Source organism: Nerophis ophidion, unplaced genomic scaffold (assembly GCF_033978795.1).
Source record: "Nerophis ophidion isolate RoL-2023_Sa unplaced genomic scaffold, RoL_Noph_v1.0 HiC_scaffold_99, whole genome shotgun sequence".
NCBI classification, from domain to species: Eukaryota; Metazoa; Chordata; class Actinopteri; order Syngnathiformes; family Syngnathidae; genus Nerophis; species Nerophis ophidion.
This window is the reverse complement of record NW_026907021.1, coordinates 138,049-159,029: the sequence shown is the minus strand read 5'-3', so window position 1 is coordinate 159,029 and position 20,981 is coordinate 138,049.

The window sequence follows — 20,981 nt, the reverse complement described above, 5'->3', positions numbered from 1 at the left end:
CACATTGTTATGGGAGACACACTGCATCCTATCAGTAAGATAAGAGTTAAACCAAGACAGGGCTAAGTCTGACATACCAATTTGTGTTTTGATACGTTCTAATAAAATATTGTGATCGACGGTATCGAAAGCAGCGCTAAGATCGAGGAGCAGCAACATAGATGACGCATCAGAATCCATCGTTAGCAATAGATCATTAGTCATTTTTGCGAGGGCTGTCTCCATGGAGTGATTTGCCCTGAAACCGGATTGAAAGGTTTCACATAGATTGTTAGACGCTAAGTGTTCATTTAACTGCTCCGCAACAATTTTTTCGAGGATTTTTTAAATAAAGGGAAGGTGAGACACCGGTCGGTAGTTTACCATGAGGTCAGGATCGAGGTTAGGTCTTTTAAATAGAGGATGAATAACCGCTTTTTGGAATGCTAGGGGAACAGTGCCCGAGGAAAGTGATAAGTTTATAATATTTAGCACTGATGGACCTAATAATACAAAGAGCTCCTTGATCAGTTTCCCAGGAAGAGGGTCAAGTAAACATGTTGTTTGTTTTATTCCATTTACACGTTGTAACAATTCCTCTAATGTTATTTCCTCAAAACGAGAGAAAGTATTTTGGAGGGCAGTATCCGCCGTATATACAATCGTGTCAGTGTTAATAGAACCCCGTTGTAGCTGGGACGCATTGTCTTTAATCTCCTTTCTAATGACTTCAATTTTCTTACTAAAGAATTGCATAAAGTCATCAGCTGAGTGGGTGGAGCTACTGGAAGGAGTCCCTTGTTGGGTTAGCGATGCTACCGTACTAAACAAAAATTTAGGATCGTTTTTATTACGGTGGATAAGATTTGAGTAATATTTAGCTTTAGCTAAGGTAAGCATGCGTTTATAAGTTATTAAACCATCACTCCATGCTTGATGGTGCACCTCAAGTTTAGTCGTGCGCCATTTGCGTTCCAGCTTTCTACATAATAATTTCTGAGCTCTAGTTTCTTCTGTAAACCACGGGGTACGCTTTTTTGGAGCCTTTTTTAACTTTAGTGGTGCTATGTTATCAATGGTTTCGCGCAGGGCGTGGTTAAAGTTGTTAGTGAGGTTATCAATAGAGCCCACATACTTTGGGAATGGTGCCATTACCGAGGGCAGTAGGTCAGCAAGAGTTGTCGTTGTGGCTGTATTAATGTTGCAGCTGCTATAGCAGTTATTATTATTATTAGTTTGACGAACATGCGTCTGAACCTCGAATTTTATAAGGTAATGATCGGACAATACTTTAGTATACGGGAGTATCGTAACTTTGGAAACGGTGATGCCCCTGACAATCACTAGGTCTATCGTATTACCGTTGCGATGCGTGGGTTCATTTATTATTTGTGTGAGACCACAGCTATCAATTATAGTCTGGAGCGCTACGCACGGTGGGTCCGATGGGGTATTCATATGGATTATTAATCATATTAATCATGTATTTAATATTCATACACTAAACACATATGTAGTATTTGTGCACTAAACATGTATTTATTATACACTAAACATGTATTTAATATTCATACACTAAACATGTATTTTAATATTTATACAATAAACATGTATTTAACATTAATACAATAAACATATATTTAATATTCATACACAAAACACATATGTAATATTTATACACTAAACATGTATTTAATATTCATACACTAAACATGTATTTAATATTTATACACTAAACATGTATTTAATATTCATACACTAAACATGTATTTAATATTAATACACTAAACATGTATTTAATATTAATACACCAAACATGTATTTAATATTTATACACTAAACATGTATTTAATATTAATACACTAAAAATGTATTTAATATTAATACACTAAACATGTATTTAATATTAATACACTAAACATGTATTTAATATTCATACACCAAACATGTATTTAATATTCATACACTAAACATGTATTTAATATTTATACACTAAACATGTATTTAATATTAATACACTAAAAATGTATTTAATATTAATACACTAAACATGTATTTAATATTCATACACTAAACATGTATTTAATATTCATACACCAAACATGTATTTAATATTAATACACTGAACATGTATTTAATATTCATACACTAAACATGTATTTAATATTTATACACTAAACATGTATTTAATATTAATAGACCAAACATGTATTTAATATTCATACACTAAACATGTATTTAATATTAATACACTAAACATGTATTTAATATTCACACACTAAACATGTATTTAATATTCATACACTAAACATGTATTTAATATTATTACACTAAACATGTTGTGGAGAGGGGCGTGTCCTACGCGTCCCCTGAGGGCGAGGTGTTGCAGGGGCCGACCACGAAGCAGCAGACAGGTGAGCAGATACCTCAGCTGGAGCGAGTCATCTAATCACCTGTCCCCTTTATCAGCAGCCTTGGAGATTTTGAGAGGGGAGATGATGAGAGTGACGGAGGAAAAAGAACACACAGCGAGAGACAGTGGACATATTGGAGAGCAATGGACTGATGCAGGTGTATGTACTGCAGGTCATTAAAGAGTGTGATTCACTGAGGCCCAGTGTGGTCATTCCAGCCAAGCAATGGGGGATCTGGGAAAGAGTCCTCCCACACATGTATTTAATATTCATGCACTTAACACGTTTTTAATATTCATATATTAAACAGCTGTTTAATTAATACTTATACACTAAACATGTAAAGGAGGAATTGGAAGTCTGGGACACTAAATAAGGCACACTTGGAAGTAATGAAGTTCTTTGTTTGTGCAGTTGCAGCAGAAGTCCACAGGAGGGCGCACGTTCCCTCTTGATAAGTCTGGTCTCTCTTTCTCTCTTGTCTCTCTCTAGCGTGCTCTTCCCCCCAGTCCTTGTCTAGTTTTATCGGCCAGCCCTATTGGCCATTTTTTTTTTTCCACATAAGCTAGGTTTCTCATACTCTTATATTTATACACTAAACATGTATTTAATATTCATACACGAAATGTGTATTTAATATTCATAAACTAAAAATGTATTTAATATTTGTACACTAAACATGTATTTCATATTTATACACTAAACATTTATTTAATATTTATACACTAAACAGGTATTTAATATTCATACATTAAACAGTTATTTGATTAAAATGTATACACTAAATACATTTTTAATATTCATATATTAGCAGTTGTTTAATTAATTCTTATACACTAAACATGTAAAGGAGGAATTGGAAGTCTGGGACACTAAATAAGGCACACTTGGAAGTAATGAAGTTCTTTATGTGTGCAGTTGCAGCAGAAGTCCACAGGAGGGCACACGATCCCTCTTAATAAGTCTGGTTCTCTCTCTCTCTCCCTCTCTCTCTCTCTCTCTCTCTCTCTCTCTCTCTCTCTCTCTCTGTCTCTCTCTCTCTCTCTCCCTCCCCCCCACATATTGACCATTTCCCTATTGTTTTACAGCCCAGCCCTATGGGTTTTTTTTTTCAAATTACTGTTTTTTAATTGATTTCTATTTGATGTCTTTTGCAATATATATTGACATTGTTTTATCGCCCAGCTCTATCGGCTTGTTTCCATTTTTTTCTATTTGTTTCTCTCTATGTGTCATGTTATATATTGGTTTAGTTTAACGGCCCAGCCCTTTAGGGATTTTTTTTCAGAAATAATATTTTTTGAATTGATCTTTTTCGATAATTATCGATATCGTTTCATCGCTCAGCCCTATTGGCCTTTTTCCTTTTTTTATTCAATTTTTTTGTAATTATATATATTTTTTACATAAGTTAGGTTTCTCATACACTTATATTCATGCACTAAACATGTTTTTACTATTTATACACTAAACAGGTATTTAATATTTATACACTACACAAGTTTTTAATTTTCATAAATTAAACAGTTGTTTAATGAATACTTATACACTAAACATGTAAAGGAGGAATTGGAAGTCTGGGACACTAAATAAGGCACAACGGGAGGTGCCCCCCCCCCTCCAACGCCCCCTTTGTATCCAGCAGTTTCAACTCACCACCACACCCCTAAGTGCACCACCGATTCATCAGGACCGCAACAGACAATCTTCTGGCCCAGCCAAGGGGCCCAGGTTGGACTGTGTGTGTGTGTGTGATTGGTTTAGTGTGGGTTGTTCAAATGGGGAGGTAGTGTGTGAGTGGGGAAGAGTGTATGAGTGTAATCAATGTCTGATTATTGTATTTTAATCCGGTTATTGTAAAGTAAATTGTTCAACTTTATAAGCCGTCTCCTCTCGCTCTCTCTTAGAGTAGATTCTTACATAAATATTGAATAATTCGAGTCATCCCAATAAGGTCAAATACAGTCCTTTACAGGCTCCCGTACAACGGTATTATATATATATATAAATATAAATGTGGAAAATGTGGGTGAATGTGGAAGTAGTGTCAAAGCGCTTTGAGTACCTTGAAGGTAGGAAAGCGCTGTACAAGTACAACCCATTTATCATTTATATACATACATACCCCGCCTTCCACCCGATTGTAGCTGAGATAGGCTCCAGCACCCCCCGCGACTCCGAAAGGGATAAGCTGTAGAAAATGGATGGATGGATATACCGTATTTCCTTGAATTGCCGCTGGGGCACTAATTAATTTAAAACTTCTTCTCACTTCTGCACTTACCAAAAGCATGCGGTAAAAGTAAGCATGTAACTTAGATATTAGGTTTCACTATGTAAAAGCGCTTTGTGTCACTAGTGAAAAGCGCTGTATAAATATAATTCATTTCACTAATTCACACGATTGATGATCATTCATTTTTAAATGGTGGTGTTAAAAAGCAAATAAATCTCCATCTTTAGTGATAAATGTGTCCCCCGGATGAACATGTGTCACAAACATTGTATTAGATGATATGTGGATGTTGTGCTTACTTGGACTGTGATGAAGCTGTGAGGACTCAGGTGGTTTGTCTTCATGCTCTTCAGTCTTCACAGAGACAACAGTCAGTGGAAACTTGCTGACATCAGCCTCCTCCTGCCCTACAGGACACTCTCCCTCCTGACTGATCCACACTTCCTCCTCTTCCTCTTTAATGTGGGGGGGCTGTGGATCCTCCTGCTGCTGAAGGGGACGTTCTTCTTGACGAGCGTTCATCTGTTGGACGTCCGCAAGACAACACAAACAAACTTCAGCTCAGATGTGTCAAATATGTTTTGTCTATCAAATATAATATTTTCCAAGTGGACTGACAGCACTTTGTAGTGATGTTCTTCTACACATGGAATAATCATCAGTTATTGATTATTATGAATTGTGTCATTGATCCTGTTTTCTGCATTTACATTAATTATTGATTAAAAAGTAACAACTTACAGAAATGTTTAATGTCTTTAAGCGTGACTGTAATATACAAAAAAAAACAGTTAAAGTATTAAATAAGTCAATATAATTCTCATAGAGAACATATAAAATACACTCCTCAAGAAAAACGCTCGCATTTGCTACAAAGGCCTGCTAGCGGGCTAAAGCTAGCACGTTAGCTTCGAACAACATATGAGGTAAATAAGATAAATAATATGAAAATATATCATGTATATTACCTCATAAGCCGCGTGTACAAGAGAGGAGTGGAATATATTCTTCCTATTGTTACACCAGCAACTCTTTTTTGTCTTCTGTGGCCGGGCGAAGGAAGTGTGCACCACTCACTATTGTCCCAGTGAAACACGTGTTTGAAGGAAGTGTGCACCACTCACTATTGTCCCAGTGAAACACGTGTTTGAAGGAAGTGTGCACCACTCACTATTGTCCCAGTGAAACACGTGTTTGAAGGAAGTGTGCACCACTCACTATTGTCCCAGTGAAACACGTGTTTGAAGGAAGTGTGCACCACCCACTATTGTCCCAGTGAAACACGTGTTTGAAGGAAGTGTGCACCACCTACTATTGTCCCAGTGAAACACGTGTTTGAAGGAAGTGTGCACCACTCACTAGTGTCCCAGTGAAACACGTGTTTGAAGGAAGTGTGCACCACTCACTATTGTCCCAGTGAAACATGTGTTTGAAGGAAGTGTGCAACACTCACTATTGTCCCAGTGAAACACGTGTTTGAAGGAAGTGTGCACCACTCACTATTGTCCCAGTGAAACACGTGTTTGAAGGAAGTGTGCACCACTCACTATTGTCCCAGTGAAACACGTGTTTGAAGGAAGTGTGCACCACTCACTAGTGTCCCAGTGAAACACGTGTTTGAAGGAAGTGTGCACCACTCACTATTGTCCCAGTGAAACACGTGTTTGAAGGAAGTGTGTACCACTCACTATTGTCCCAGTGAAACACGTGTTTGAAGGAAGTGTGCACCACTCACTATTGTCCCAGTGAAACACGTGTTTGAAGGAAGTGTGCACCACTCACTATTGTCCCAGTGAAACACGTGTTTGAAGGAAGTGTGCACCACTCACTATTGTCCCAGTGAAACACGTGTTTGAAGGAAGTGTGCACCACTCACTATTGTCCCAGTGAAACACGTGTTTGAAGGAAGTGTGTACCACTCACTATTGTCCCAGTGAAACACGTGTTTGAAGGAAGTGTGCACCACTCACTATTGTCCCAGTGAAACACGTGTTTGGAGGAAGTGTGCACCACTCACTATTGTCCCAGTGAAACACGTGTTTGAAGGAAGTGTGCACCACTCACTATTGTCCCAGTGAAACACGTGTTTGAAGGAAGTGTGCACCACTCACTATTGTCCCAGTGAAACACGTGTTTGAAGGAAGTGTGCACCACTCACTATTGTCCCAGTGAAACACGTGTTTGAAGGAAGTGTGCACCACTCACTATTGTCTCAGTGAAACACGTGTTTGAAGGAAGTGTGCACCACTCACTATTGTCCCAGTGAAACACGTGTTTGAAGGAAGTGTGCACCACTCACTATTGTCCCAGTGAAACAAGTGTTTGAAGGAAGTGTGCACCACTCACTATTGTCCCAGTGAAACACGTGTTTGAAGGAAGTGTGCACCACCTACTATTGTCCCAGTGAAACACGTGTTTGAAGGAAGTGTGCACCACTCACTATTGTCCCAGTGAAACACGTGTTTGAAGGAAGTGTGCACCACTCACTATTGTCCCAGTGAAACACGTGTTTGAAGGAAGTGTGCACCACTCACTATTGTCTCAGTGAAACACGTGTTTGAAGGAAGTGTGCACCACTCACTATTGTCCCAGTGAAACACGTGTTTGAAGGAAGTGTGCACCACTCACTATTGTCCCAGTGAAACAAGTGTTTGAAGGAAGTGTGCACCACTCACTATTGTCCCAGTGAAACACGTGTTTGAAGGAAGTGTGCACCACCTACTATTGTCCCAGTGAAACACGTGTTTGAAGGAAGTGTGCACCACCTACTATTGTCCCAGTGAAACACGTGTTTGAAGGAAGTGTGCACCACTCACTATTGTCCCAGTGAAACGCGTGTTTGAAGGAAGTGTGCACCACTCACTATTGTCCCAGTGAAACACGTGTTTGAAGGAAGTGTGCACCACTCACTATTGTCCCAGTGAAACGCGTGTTTGAAGGAAGTGTGCACCACTCACTATTGTCCCAGTGAAACACGTGTTTGAAGGAAGTGTGCACCACCTACTATTGTCCCAGTGAAACACGTGTTTGAAGGAAGTGTGCACCACTCACTATTGTCCCAGTGAAACGCGTGTTTGAAGGAAGTGTGCACCACTCACTATTGTCCCAGTGAAACACGTGTTTGAAGGAAGTGTGCACCACTCACTATTGTCCCAGTGAAACGCGTGTTTGAAGGAAGTGTGCACCACTCACTATTGTCCCAGTGAAACACGTGTTTGAAGGAAGTGTGCACCACCTACTATTGTCCCAGTGAAACGCGTGTTTGAAGGAAGTGTGCACCACTCACTATTGTCCCAGTGAAACACGTGTTTGAAGGAAGTGTGCACCACTCACTATTGTCCCAGTGAAACACGTGTTTGAAGGAAGTGTGCACCACTCACTATTGTCCCAGTGAAACACGTGTTTGAAGGAAGTGTGCACCACTCACTATTGTCCCAGTGAAACACGTGTTTGAAGGAAGTGTGTACCACTCACTATTGTCCCAGTGAAACAAGTGTTTGAAGGAAGTGTGCACCACTCACTATTGTCCCAGTGAAACACGTGTTTGAAGGAAGTGTGCACCACTCACTATTGTCCCAGTGAAACACGTGTTTGAAGGAAGTGTGCACCACTCACTATTGTCCCAGTGAAACACGTGTTTGAAGGAAGTGTGTACCACTCACTATTGTCCCAGTGAAACAAGTGTTTGAAGGAAGTGTGCACCACTCACTATTGTCCCAGTGAAACACGTGTTTGAAGGAAGTGTGCACCACTCACTATTGTCCCAGTGAAACACGTGTTTGAAGGAAGTGTGCACCACTCACTATTGTCCCAGTGAAACACGTGTTTGAAGGAAGTGTGCACCACTCACTATTGTCCCAGTGAAACGCGTGTTTGAAGGAAGTGTGCACCACTCACTATTGTCCCAGTGAAACACGTGTTTGAAGGAAGTGTGCACCACCTACTATTGTCCCAGTGAAACACGTGTTTGAAGGAAGTGTGTACCACTCACTATTGTCCCAGTGAAACACGTGTTTGGAGGAAGTGTGCACCACTCACTATTGTCCCAGTGAAACACGTGTTTGAAGGAAATGTGCACCACTCACTATTGTCCCAGTGAAACACGTGTTTGAAGGAAGTGTGCACCACTCACTATTGTCCCAGTGAAACACGTGTTTGAAGGAAGTGTGCACCACCTACTATTGTCCCAGTGAAACACGTGTTTGAAGGAAGTGTGCACCACTCACTATTGTCCCAGTGAAACACGTGTTTGAAGGAAGTGTGTACCACTCACTATTGTCCCAGTGAAACAAGTGTTTGAAGGAAGTGTGCACCACTCACTATTGTCCCAGTGAAACACGTGTTTGAAGGAAGTGTGCACCACTCACTATTGTCCCAGTGAAACACGTGTTTGAAGGAAGTGTGCACCACTCACTATTGTCCCAGTGAAACACGTGTTTGAAGGAAGTGTGTACCACTCACTATTGTCCCAGTGAAACAAGTGTTTGAAGGAAGTGTGCACCACTCACTATTGTCCCAGTGAAACACGTGTTTGAAGGAAGTGTGCACCACTCACTATTGTCCCAGTGAAACACGTGTTTGAAGGAAGTGTGCACCACTCACTATTGTCCCAGTGAAACACGTGTTTGAAGGAAGTGTGCACCACTCACTATTGTCCCAGTGAAACACGTGTTTGAAGGAAGTGTGCACCACTCACTATTGTCCCAGTGAAACACGTGTTTGAAGGAAGTGTGCACCACTCACTATTGTCCCAGTGAAACGCGTGTTTGAAGGAAGTGTGCACCACTCACTATTGTCCCAGTGAAACACGTGTTTGAAGGAAGTGTGCACCACCTACTATTGTCCCAGTGAAACACGTGTTTGAAGGAAGTGTGTACCACTCACTATTGTCCCAGTGAAACACGTGTTTGGAGGAAGTGTGCACCACTCACTATTGTCCCAGTGAAACACGTGTTTGAAGGAAATGTGCACCACTCACTATTGTCCCAGTGAAACACGTGTTTGAAGGAAGTGTGCACCACTCACTATTGTCCCAGTGAAACACGTGTTTGAAGGAAGTGTGCACCACCTACTATTGTCCCAGTGAAACACGTGTTTGAAGGAAGTGTGCACCACTCACTATTGTCCCAGTGAAACACGTGTTTGAAGGAAGTGTGTACCACTCACTATTGTCCCAGTGAAACACGTGCTTGAAGGAAGTGTGTACCACTCACTATTGTCCCAGTGAAACAAGTGTTTGGCCAACATTTGTTCCGCGGTTGAGAACACCTCGATGACGTCACACAGTAGGAAGAACAAAACAAGATGGCGTCTGGCGGAGAATACGTTGTTTTGGTTATTATGGTTACAGGTCTTAATTACAACGTACATGTGCACATGTGTGTCGTTTAACAGAGTAAACGTCGTTATTAATTGTTTGTATGCGGATACATTAGTCTGAGTGCACTTTGACGTGCTAGCCTAGCCTGCTGGTTAGCTTAGCTTGTTAGCTGCTAACAAAGAGAGGCGGAAGTGATCGACACATCAAAGCAGAGATCCAATGTAAGTGTAAAGTGTTTTTATTGTGTGAACATGTCTACATTACAAATGATGTGAGTGTTGCTGACTCAGCGACTAACTGCTGCCGTTGAAGAAATATTTGTGATGTTGGAAAAAAAAACAACAATAGCAAATTACAAAATAGGAGAAGGAGCGACAACATCAACAACTGGACACTGTTTTCAAGAAACATCAAGTTGTGTTACACATCAGTCCATCTTCTTCTGCTTATCGGAGGTCGAGTCGTGGGGGCAGCAGCCTAAGCAGGGAAACCCAGACTTCCCTCTCCCCAGCCACTTCGTCTAGCTCTTCCCGGGGGATCCCGAGGCGTTCCCAGGCCAGCCGGGAGACATAGTCTTCCCAACGTGTCCTGGGTCTTCCCCGTGGCCTCCTGCCGACTGGACGTGCCCTAAACACCTCCCTAGGGAGGCCTTCGGGTGGCATCCTGACCAGATGCCCAAACCACCTCATCTGGCTCCTCTCCATGTGGAGGAACAGCGGCTTTACTTTGAGTTCCCTTCGGATGGCAGAGCTTCTCACCCTATCTCTAAAGGGAGAGACCCGCCACACGGCAGAGGAAACTCATTTCGTCTGCGGGATGGAAGGTGACGGTCATTCAGTGTTGGTTTCCGGCCATGTCGCTTACGTGGAGTGATTTCTCCAGAATCTCTGAACCTTTTGATGACATTATGGAGCGTAGATGTTGAAATCCCTACATTTTTTGCAATTGCACTTTGAGAAACGTTGTTCTTAAACTGTTTGCTCACGCGGTTGTGGACAAAGGGGTGTACCTCACCCCATTGTATTCCGTTTATATTTACATCTAACACAACTTCCCAAAGGGTATTTTATATATATATATATATATATGTATATATATATATATATATATATATATATATATAAATATACATATTGATTTATGTATATATGTTCAATTTAACAGATGGGATTGATTGAATGCCCTGAGAATTTTTCTGGACATTCTTTTGTAATTGCCACAAAATAATGTGTAGTATTTTGTTAATTTCTTGCCAAAAGTATTTTAATTTTATAAATATTTTCAAAGCAGAATATGGACCTTAGGGCCCTCTGGCCCCCCATGGAGGACCCGTAAAATCTGTGCCTCTTAAGACCTCACTGTTGGCTTTGTAGGCTCATGTTACTTCTCAACTAGTCAAAGTTGATGCTAATCAACCTGTTTCTTCTCCTTTTCACTGAATGTGAAAGCAAAAGTGAGTCCACAAATAACCCAATCATAAAGCAGAATCGAAAATTAAATCTGAATTGGTCAAATCTTATCTATTTCCATCCCAGTATGTGTTTATCTTCTTGTGTCCTGCAGACGTCTGTGAAAAATATCGTCCACCTGAGCAGCAGGAGGGGTCCTCCAGTATGGCGCAGAGGAGGTCACAGTACCTCCACGTGAAAGAAGAGGAGCCACAGCCCCCCTACTTTAAAGTGGAGGAAAAACAGCGGCTGTCCCCCCACTTCATAGAGGAAGAGAAGAGACACCTCATCAGTGTGACGAGTGAAGGTGATGAGGTCAAAGGTGAGGGTGAGGAGGAGAGAGAGGCGGAGCCTCCAAGCAGCAGTTTAGCAGAAGCTGATGGAGACCACTGTGGAGGATCACAAGCAGACAAGCTCTTAGCTCCACTATCAGATAGTGAGGACACAACGTCACACTCTCCTGACACTGATGATGAAGACTCTAAAGATGATAAGACATGTCACACTGACAACACTCACTTCACATGTCCTCTCTGTCACAAAACTTTTAAATACAATTGTCATCTGAAAAGGCACATGAGTACACACACCGGAGAGAAACCTTTTTCCTGCTCAGAATGTGGTAGAGATTTTAGACTAAAACACATGCTAAAAGTACACATGAGAACACACACTGGAGAAAAACCTTTTTCATGTTCAATCTGCGGTAAAGATTTTACTCACAGGCACGATTTGAAAGTACACATGAGAATACACACTGGAGGAAAACCATTTTCCTGCTCAGAATGTGATAAAAGTTTTGCAATAAATCAAAGTTTAAAAGTACACATGAGAACACACACGGGAGAAAAAAAAAAACGTTTTCATGTTCAATCTGCAGTAAAGATTTTTCTCAAAAGCACAGTTTGAAAGCACATATGAGAATACACACTGGAGAAAAACCTTTTATCTGTTCAGTATGTGGTAAAAGTTATATAGAAAAACAGCAATTAAAATCACACATGGGATCGCACTCTGGTGAAATCCATACGCCTGTTCGAGCTGCAACAAAAGCTTTCATCACCTAAACACTCTTACATTACACATGAGAAGACATCCAGGAGAGAAAGTGTTGAGTTGCAGTGTGTGTGGTGAAAGATTGTCTTCTAAGTACCAGTGTAAGAAACACAAGTGTGCTGGTGAGAACAGCAGCAGCAAATGAAACTGCAGGATTTGAAATAAACTGTCCAGACTTTCATTTTGACTTTCTAACAACATCAGCACATATAACATGTGTGACATCATTGTTGTGTGTGTAACACAATCTTGTTAATATGATTCTATCATGTATAGATTAGACACTAAAATGAACAGAACAATTTGACTGAAAGGGTGAGAATAAACAGTACATAAATATGTTACATACAATTAACATTGTATGTGTATATATTAATAATTCACTTTTATACTTATTCAGAATAGTGTTTTATATGTTTTTATTAAATAATGAAGTGTTACATGTTTTATTTTCTAATTGTAGATGATTCCATCGATGAACTCCTTTATATGATGTACATATTTGTTTTACATGTGTTCATACCTTTGCTTTTGAGTACACATAAATCCCTCTTAGTTCATATTTACTGCTTCACATCTGAAACATCTTCTGGACCACTTCTGGAAGCATATTATTATTTACTTTATACATCATTTGAGCCGTTGCATTTATACAAAAACATTGACTTTAAAAATGTGTGACTTTATGAATCATTTGTTGGTTGTCAATAATCCATTCTATTAATCATCTTTATTACTTTCTTGTGTAATATGAATATTGTGGGATTGTTTTATATGTATGTCCCCAGACTTTTATGCAATAAACAATGTATGTTTCAACTAAAGTTGGGTTCAATAATTGTAGTTCAAATTGGAAGGATGTATTTTATTCTAGTTAGTATTGCACTCCATTTTTTTCATGTTTTCTTTATGACTTACATGTAGTGTCCAGCTTACTTCATCATCTATATTAACTCATAAAAATGTGATGACCTTTACTCTTTCCATTTCAATATCATCCGTCATAATTTGTGTTTTACATTTTTACAGTCTCCAAAAATGATATATTTAGTTTTATTGATGTTTAATGACAGTTTATTGATGTGCAGCCATCTTTTTATGGACAAGTTCTCTCTGGAAAAAATAAAATGAGAGTTAAATCAAGCGGTAATGAAGATTATTTTCTACATAATTACACTCAGTAGTGACAATTAAAGACACTTTCATCCTGTTCATTTGAGCAAAGAAAAAGAGTAAAGTGTAATATTGTAAACAATAGAAGAATATTAATATCAGCAGTCAATATTCCAACATTGTGAAGCTGACCTATGGTAAAAAACATATTCAGCATTAAAGGCTTTATGAGAGTGATGTAATTATCACAATCAGGAAAACTTTATTGATCCCCAAGGGGAAATTAAAATGTCAGCACTGTTATAAACATGTGAATATTCAATGTAATAATGTATGATATTAATACCATAATAAAGTGGTACGTTTGGAGATGTGTAATATTGTTTGTATGAACATCCTGACTGGTTTTATGCTAGAATAGTTTTAATTAGTAGAGAGTGAAACAAATGAGGCAGTAATGATAATAATGGTTTGTTTTAAGCCTGTTTATGAATAATTAAAGATAATTAAAATACCAAATGTAGCTTAAATCCTCAGTGAGCTGAACTCCAGCAGTAAAGATGAGAGAAATAATGTGGAAAGGTCAGAAGTCAAATGTTTCTTCAGGTAATACATGGAGCCTCTGCTGCCACCCAGCGGCCGTTGGAAAGAATGCATACATTTAGTTTTGACCTCCTTAAAGGCCTACTGAAAGCCACTACTAGCGACCACGCAGTCTGATAGTTTATATATCAATGATGAAAGATTAACATTGCAACACATGCCAATACGGCCTTTTTAGTTTACTAAATTGCAATTTTAAATTCCGCGCAAAGTGTCCTGTTGCAAACGTCGCGGTATGATGACGAGTGCGCGTGACATCACGGATTGTAGCGGACATTTTGTTCCAGCCCTGATCCCAGCTATAAGTCGTCTGCTTTAATCGCATAATGACACAGTATTCTGGACATCTGTGTTGCTGAATCTTTTGCAATTTGTTCAATGAATAATGGAGACGTCAAAGAAGAAAGATGTAGGTGGGAAGCGGTGTATTGTGGCTGCCTTTAGCAACACAAACACAGCCGGTGTTTCCTTGTTTACATTCCCGAAAGATGACGGTAAAGCTTTACTATGGAACAGAGCGGTCAAGTGAACACGGTTCCCTACCACATGTCCAACGGCAGGTTTCGGTGAGAAAATTGTGGTAATAAGTTGGCTCTTACTGTAGACATGAGCGGAGAGCTTGCGTCATTCCTCCTGCACCTGTCAAAGAGGCAGCTGCAGACTATCTTGCCTCCTCCGACCGGCCGCCCCAGAACATGGGATGTTTCCACCGTGGAGGAGGGGGAAGAAAAAAAATCTCAGGCCGGCCCCAACGGCTGCCTTCGCTTTGCCTCAGAGACACTGGCGGTCAGCACACCCGTGGCCACACCCCTCCGACTTTCAGGTACAACCATATAATCTCACTCAAACACTAGTAACACAATAAGCAGATAAGGGATTTTCCAGAATTATCCTAGTAAATGTGTCTAATAACATCTGAATCGTTCCCACTGCCCTCGTCTTTTTTTTCTTCTAGGCCTTCATTCTCAGTTTCCTCATCCACGAATCTTTCATCCTCGCTCAAATTAATGGGGAAATTGTCGCTTTCTCGGTCCGAATACCTCTAGCTGCTGGTGGCCATGATTGTAAACAATGTTCAGGTGTGAGGAGCTCCACAACCCGTGACGTCACGCGCGCATCGTCTGCTACTTCCTGTACAGGCAAGGCTTTTTTATTAGCGACCAAAAGTTGCGAACTTTATCGTGGATGTTCTCTACTAAATCCTTCAGCGAAAAATATGGCAATATGGCGAAATGATCAAGTATGACAGATAGAATGGACCTGCTATCTCCGTTTGAATAAGAACATCTCATTTCAGTAGGCCTTTAAAGCTGCTTTTTACTTGTAGTCCTGTTTGTGTCCAAGTCTGTAGTGTGGGACATAGTACAAAAGGAGGACAATCTGTCGATAGCCTGTTGAGGGCAGCAATATACCTAAGATATACTACAAGTCTGCTGGAAATAGAAAGAAGAAGAAGAAGAAGAAGAAGAAGGAAAAAGCAAGATGGCGTTTGATGGAGAATGTCTAAACGTTGGCATTCTAGTTCTGTATTTTTAATCAGTGCATACATGTGCACATATATGTCCTTTAATAGAGTAAACATCCTCAATAATTGTTTGTATCCGAATAGCGAATACCGGGCCAGGACATTGGCTTCATTGCAAGTGGACTTTAATTTACATTTACAAGTTACAATGGGATTTCAAAAATAAATATACATCGTCACATCTTTTATGATGATTGTGAAGGATAGAAAAAAATTCCTGCCAAAAATTGCAGTTCCCCTCTAATGTCAAACGATTAAATTTAAAACTTAACGTTTATGAGCATTAACTTATGAAGCCTATTTGGATGAGAGGACCAGTTGTGATGGATTGAATGCCCTGAGAATAAAATGTTGTGCTTACTTGGACTGTGATGAAGCTGTGAGGACTCAGGTGGTTTGTCTTCATGCTCTTCAGTCTTCACAGAGACAACAGTCAGTGGAAACTTGCTGACATCAGCCTCCTCCTGCCCTACAGGACACTCTCCCTCCTGACTCATCCACACTTCCTCCTCTTCCTCTTTAATGTGGGGGGGCTGTGGATCCTCCTCTTCCTCTTTAATATGGGGGGGCTGCTGGACGTCTGTTGGGTAAATAAGTAAATAAGATAAAGAGGGAATAGAAAAAGTTTTGGACTGACACTGTTAACACAAAGGCATTATTTGTGTTCTTTCGTGTGTTGTGTTAAAAGTGTGTCTCACTTAGCTCATTACAGGGGAACATTATCAGCAGACAACATTATCAGCAGACAACATTATCAGCAGACCTATGTAAGCGTCAATACATACCTTGATGGTGCAGAAAAAAAGACCATATGTTTTTTGAACCGATTTCCGAACTCTAAAAGGGTGAATTTGGCGATTTAAACTCCTTTCAATTGTTCGCTGTCGGAGCAATGACCTTTCACCCGTGACGTCACAACATGAAGCAATCCGCTATTTTCTCAATCTTATTACACGCACCGAGTCAAATCAGCTCTGTTATTTTCAGTTTTTTTGACTGTTTTCCCGCACCTTGGAGACATCATGCCTCGTCGGTGTGTTGTCGGAGGATGTAACAACACCAACAGACGGATTCAAGTTGCACCAGTGGTCAAAAGATGCAAAAGTCCCTCGTTTGTTCCGCACACTTTACCGACGACAGCTATGCTACCACAGAGCTGGCAAGAATGTGTGGATATCCTGCGACACTCAAAGCAGATGCATTTCCAACGATAAAGTCAAAGATATCTGCAATATTGGAAAATAGACCACCACTGAATCTGCCTGAGTGCGTGAGCTATTCAGGGTTTTACGACAGTCTGTTCCCGCAGACGAGCGAGGTAAACCCCCTGGATGTCTTGGCTAAGACGTGATTTATGCCACTTCTTTTTCTGTCTCATTTTGTCCACCAAACTTATAACGTTGTGCATGAATGCACAAAGGTGAGTTTTGTTGATGTTATTGACTTATGTGGAGTGTGCTAATCAGACATATTTGGTCACGGCAGGACTGCAAGCTAATCAATGCTAACATGCTATTTAGGCTAGCTGTATGTACATATTGCATCATTATGCCTCATTTGTAGCTACATTTGCATCCAGCCTTTCCCTCCACCCACATTTAATGCCAAACAAACACATACCAATCGTTGGTTAGAAGGCGATCGCCGAATTCGTCCGCGCTTCCTCCCGTGCCGCTGTCTGTCGTGATATGGCTCAATAGCTTCAGTTTCTTCTTCAATTTCGTTTTCGCTACCTGCCTCCACACTCCAACCATCCGTTTCAATACATGCGTAATCTGTTGAATTGCTTACGCCGCTGAAACCCGAGTCTGAATTCGAGCTACTATCGCTATACCTTTTTGTGCTATCCGCCATGTTTGTTTATGGTGGTTTCACGCTGTGACGTCACAGGATAATGGACGGGTGGATATACCGATGGTGAAAATCAGGCACTTTGAAGCCGTTTTTCGGGATATGGCGTGATGGGTAAAATTTTCAGAAAAACTTCGAAAAATAAAATAAGCCACTGGGAACTTATTTTTATTGGTGTTAACCCTTCAGAAATTGTGATGATGTTCCCCTTTAAAGAATCATATAACAGGCATATCCTGGGCAGTTATATGGGGGCCTGTACTACAGCGTTGTATTAAAATGACTATTTCCATCTCCAACATTAAAGTGAGTGTCGCTAACACTACTGCACACAGGAAAACATGTGGAGGAGAATTGCAAGTAGCCGAAACAAAGATTGTGAATGAGTGACAAGAGGCTGACTGTGTTGATGTAAGTCTACTGTGGAATAAACATGCTCAGGTGCTGAGAGGGATGCACAGAGTGAGACCTCTTAGTCCAGTTTGAAATCCACAGACCAAGAAGGACACATATGGACAAAGCAACTTATTGATGAGGGCAAGAATGAAATCATTAGGTTTTTATTCATTTGTATCGGTACCAGCCTATGATTGCATGAATATTTTAATACCTCTGGAAATCGTATTTAATGCTTTTTAATACCATTTTGGGCCTTAATTTAAGCAAAGTCCCTCGAATGACTTTTAATGAGTTTTAATGATCCACAGAAACCCTGCAAAAAATCTCTTAAATTAAAGTATCAAACAACGTATTACATTATTAACTTAATACATGTCAACAAAAGAGAAGAATAAGTGATTATTACATTTTAACAGAAGTGTAGATAGAAACACGTTTCATTACAAAGTTCCTAAATAAAAATATTGTTCATGGAATTATTGAGACATTTCTAGAATGTATTTATGATTTTTATGAGATTCGGATTGAATTTAATATATTCTAAGGCCAGCGTGGCTCGGTTGGTAGAGCGGCCGTGCCAGCAACTCAACGGTTGCAGGTTTGATCCTAGTCACTGCCGTTGTGTCCTTGAGCAAGGTACATTACCCACCTGCTCCCAGTGCCACCCACACTGCTTTAAGTGTAACTTAGATCATGGGTTTCACTATGTAAAGCACTCTGAGTCACTAGAGAAAAGCGCTAAATAAATATGCTTCACTTCATTTAAAAGGGAATCTTACTTTATTTGTGTTTCGCCTATCAAGAACACACGTTTCTTTTCTTCTTTTTCATGCATTCTAAGTAGTAAATAAATGCGATCAAAAGTCTGTTTACAATAGAGGCAATTAGAGTTGCATTATTCTGCCTACAAAGAACTTAAAAAGCATCCAAACACCTCCATTTAGGTTTTATGTACATGCAGTATGTATATATTGGTAGGTTGGTAATGCATGTCATCCTGCCAGCTGCTATGCTGACACTTATTTTAGTAGCTGTCATTAAAGACAAGGCTGGTAAGGTAGGGACTATGGACAATTATCAACCTATCGCCCGAGCCAGCATGCTATCTAAAGTGCTGGAAAGTGTGCTAATATACAGAGTTGGGGATCTTATTTGCACCGCAGACATCCAATTTGGCTTGAAGAGCAAGTACAGCACTGACTTGTGTATTTATGCTTTAAAAGAAGCAGAAGAATAATACAAAACGCAGGGTTCTACAATGTCGGTGGGGTTTATTGACGCATCTAAGGCATTTGACAGAGTCAACCATCAGCAATCTGAAGCACAGGGGTGTTGTGGGTATATTCTGGCATATTGCTACCACAGGCAGACCATGCAGGTCAAATGGGGGAGTAGTTTATCCTCTCTCTTTAGAGTTGGCAATGGGGTACGGCAGGGTGGGCTTCTATCACCAGGCAGAACAGAATGCATGATGGGGAACACCTTCATCAACCACTTGATGTACGCTGATGATTTGGCCATTATATCTCCCAGTAGTGCAGGGTTCCAGCAGCTTCTTAACATATGCTCACACTTTGGAGTCAGCCACAAAGAGTATGGTAATGATATGTAGGACCAAGGAGGATCAACATCCTCATTTCCAAGGTTTCTATTTGTCTGGTCAAACCCTGTCTGTGTGCAACAATGTCAAATACTTAGGCCGCATCATCAATGACAAGATGGAGGATGATGCTGACATGCTTAGACCGAGAAGAAAGCCAATATGCTGGTGAGAAAATGTCATTACTGCTCTGATAAGGCGAAGGTGTACTTGTTTAGAGCTTACTGCACCCCTATGTACACAGCACCCCTCTGGGTGAGGTTCAAGAAAAAGAACTTGCACAAACTCCAGGTTGCATATAATGAGTGTCTCAGAATCCTGCTCAGAAAGGCCAGGGGTAGTAGTGCCAGCAAGCTTTTTTATCATTTAGGGATAAACACCTTCCACGCCACCCTGAGAAAACTGATGTTTAAGTTTATATGTAGACTGCAGGGGCCTGAGAATGCTTTTATTATACAGACAACCAATTCTAGGTGTAGTTCTGTTAGGTACCAATCCTATATATGGAAACACTGGTATGTGTGCCTCATAATGCCAAGGTCCTGGGTTCGGATCTTTCTGTGTGGAGTTTGCATGTTCTCCCCGTGACTGCGTGGGTTTCCTCCGGGTACTCTGGCTTCCTCCCACCTCCAAAGACATGCACCTGGGGATAGGCCCCTCCCACCTCCAAGGACATGCACCTGGGGATAGGCCCCTCCCACCTCCGAAGACATGCACCTGGGGATAGGTTGATTGGCAACACTAAATGGGCCCTAGTGTGTGAATGTTGTCTGTCTATCTGTGTTGGCTCTGTGATGAGGTGGCGACTTGTCCAGTTTATACCCCGCCTTTCGCCCGAATGTAGCTGAGATAGGCTCCAGCACCCCTCGCGACCCTGAAAGGGACAAGTAGTAAAACATGGATGGATGGATGTTATCTGTGCCTTTAAAATAATGTGTAGAAGCATCTTAATGTATATTTTTATTGCAGTTTAAATTTATGTTTTATTTTTTTACTGAATATGCACAAGCATCGATTTCAGTTTATTCTACAAATGGACTGGCATAGGTAACTCATTTTCACGGGTAGTTAAATTTGACAGAACAAGGACAACCATGGGGTTACAAGTAACATCATGTCATGGCTGTCTTCAGTTTGCAATCATTTCTACAACTCTTATTTATTTGTGATGTAGTGATTGGAGCACATACTTGTTGATCACTAAAAACATTCATGAAGTTTGCTTCTTTTATGAATTTATTATGGGTCTACTGTACATGTGAGCAAATGTGCTGGGTCAAAAGTGTACATACAGCAATGTTAATATTTGCTTACATGACCTTTGGCAAGTTTCACTGCAATAAAGCACTTTTGGTAGCCATCCACAAGCTTCTGCTTGAATTTTTGACCACTTCTCTTGACAAAATTGGTGCAAGTCAACTAAATATGTTGGTTTTC